The sequence below is a fragment of the Frankliniella occidentalis genome, unplaced genomic scaffold (genome assembly GCF_000697945.3).
Source record: "Frankliniella occidentalis isolate FOCC.00 unplaced genomic scaffold, Focc_3.1 Scaffold22, whole genome shotgun sequence".
In the NCBI taxonomy this organism is placed as follows: domain Eukaryota; kingdom Metazoa; phylum Arthropoda; class Insecta; order Thysanoptera; family Thripidae; genus Frankliniella; species Frankliniella occidentalis.
In genome coordinates, this window is record NW_026267152.1 from 524,993 (window position 1) to 527,249 (window position 2,257).

Below are 2,257 nucleotides of genomic sequence, written 5' to 3' on the forward strand. Positions count from 1 at the left end.
TGGCCGGGCTCGCTAAATTACATTGGATCACTCCACGGTCCGATGAGGAAGGCCTCCTCTTCTGCCCCCCCCCCCTCCCCCACATTAAATCAGCGCTTTCCTCCGCACTAACGCAATTATGTGCCTTTTAATCACTTGGTTACACGAGCAGTCCCGCGGCCCGTACAGCAGGTGCAATCAAGGGAATAATCTTTAAGGATTAGGGAATGGCCTTCTTTGTTTTTCCTCCCCGGCCAGTATCACAGCTCCGCTTTAAACCCTAACTAAGGCTGTTTGGGGATGACATTAAAACAGGGCTAATAGCTCTATTTTACCGGGTGCATTAGTTTTTGATTACACGCGCAAGCCGATGTTTTAAATAGGTTTCAACTGCCGAAGGGTCGGTAAAGAAACGAAAAAGATGTCCGAAGAGACTTAATCCAATAACGAAACATTTCAGTATTTTAAAATTCTTCGCGCGTCGCGTGCTTTTCCCCGAGGTCAGATGACCCCACTAAGAAAAGTATTTCTTGCTGGGTTCTGAACGTTGTCTAATTATCCCAACAAAATTAGATACTGCGTCTCATTGAGTTTATGCTCGGCCAGAAACATTTTTCTCATTGCACCATAAGGTGATAGGCGGTATGCATTCGGAAACACACTCTTAAATCCTTACAAAGAAGATTCTTGTATTCTAAAGAATTCTATGCAACCGTGATACAAAGCCAAATTTTCTTTGCAATACGAAGAAAATCCCTTTGTAAGACAATAAGAGAACTTTTTTGGAATACAAGGACAATACAAGGACGGTTGCACAGAATTCTTTGCATTATACGAAAAACGTCTTTGTAAAAGATTTAGAGTGTGCTAACTTCATTGCCATCGGATTGCCAAACCTCTATAGGCGGTGTTAACCTCGGTGTTAACTCTTCTTATCATGAATTTTCTTCGTTAGCAATGCAGAGCTTGCGCGTTTTCACCGGTCTGGCCCCACGTAATTGCGTTATTTACTCCTAAGTTGAACGTCTCCTCCCCTCTCGGGCGCGGGGGTTGCCGGCAGCAAGGGGAGGCAGGAGGGGTGGAGAGGGGGAGGCAGCCAGTCAGCCTCCCCGCGGCGGTGCGGTGGTCCCGGTCCCGCCGCTCTCCCGCCAGTTGCGAGCGGAGCGCCGGCGCGCCGAGTCGGGAGAGAGAGAGCGAGCGGAGGGAGAGATAGCCAGGGGGGCTGCCGCCAGTGGCCGCGCGCGAGAGCCGAGCAGGAGCCGAACCGAGCCGAGTCGGGGCCCGCGGACCGGCGACGTACCCGGGGGGAAGTCCTTGCTGCTGCAGCGGGAGGACGCTGTCCATCCGCGACGGCGATGTGCTGCTTGTAGTGGACTGATGTGGTGAGGAGTGTTGTGGACGCGCCGACCGTCACTGGAGTAGCGGCGCCACCGGTGTCTACACGGGACTAACGACAGGTGAGTGCAGGAAAACACGCACTCCCTATAAAAAACAAAAAATTCTTCATTTAATTACTCAATCAAGAGAAAGCTGTTTGAAACAAAGTTTGAGAATTTTTGTTATGTATTAAATAGTCTTATACTAATAGGCTTCAAGCATTTTGTCCTGATGATTTGCCAGGCCTATAAGCAACCCAGTGCAGCAGCAAAAACGAGGGACGTTTTACTTCACAGGTCCGCTCAAAATTTTGCGTTTTGCTTGATTGATTTCGTCTGTTAATTTTTATTTTCGGGGAACTTTTGTTTTGTAACACTAGTTTTTATCGTTGACAGACAAAAGTGCAGTGTTTGAAAAATTAATCGAGTAAAATCTCCGTTCTAGATTAAGGCCGTTTTTGTTTGCAAGTGACGACGCGCACGCACACAAGCTCGCACAGGGGGCGGAGGGCAATGTATCGCAGTTTTCATTATGTTATCTCATTATTCTCCCGCATGGCGCGCTGCGCTGCACGGCGGCGGACACGTGTTGTGTGCGAGCGGGCAGCCGGGGAGAGAAGGCGAGTACCCCACCCCGCCCCACCACTGCAGCACCGGGCCCTAGAGTGTTCCGAAAACTCTCCCCAAGAGGAGCTGTCCTTTGCATCTCTCTCGCACACTCCTTTTGGTGGAAAGAACGTATGTGAGAGAGAGAGAGAGAGAGAGAGAGAGAGAGAGAGAGAGAGAGGGAGAGAGAGGGAGATGGGAGTGTGTTGGAAGTGTTGGGCGCGCTACTGCGGTGGGTTTAATAACGCGAAGTTAGTTTTAAAAGAAGCAGAATCCTGAGAACCGGTGCGGGGATG

General features: G+C 49.8%; 1 protein-coding gene across 5 annotated transcripts in view; it reads left to right on the plus strand.

Moving 5' to 3' along the window:
- Window positions 1-2,257, plus strand: part of LOC113212730 (potassium voltage-gated channel protein Shaw-like) — a 119,567-nt gene that overhangs the window by 23,031 nt on the left and 94,279 nt on the right. For 4 of the 5 annotated variants that reach the window (XM_052264928.1, XM_052264932.1, XM_052264931.1 and 1 more), the window contains exon 1: window positions 1,136-1,436. The exons of the other annotated variant lie outside the window; for it this stretch is intronic. The gene's annotated coding sequence lies outside the window, so the exon portion shown is untranslated. Of the gene's footprint in view, window positions 1-1,135; window positions 1,437-2,257 lie in introns of those variants that run through there. 5 annotated transcript variants of the gene reach the window in all.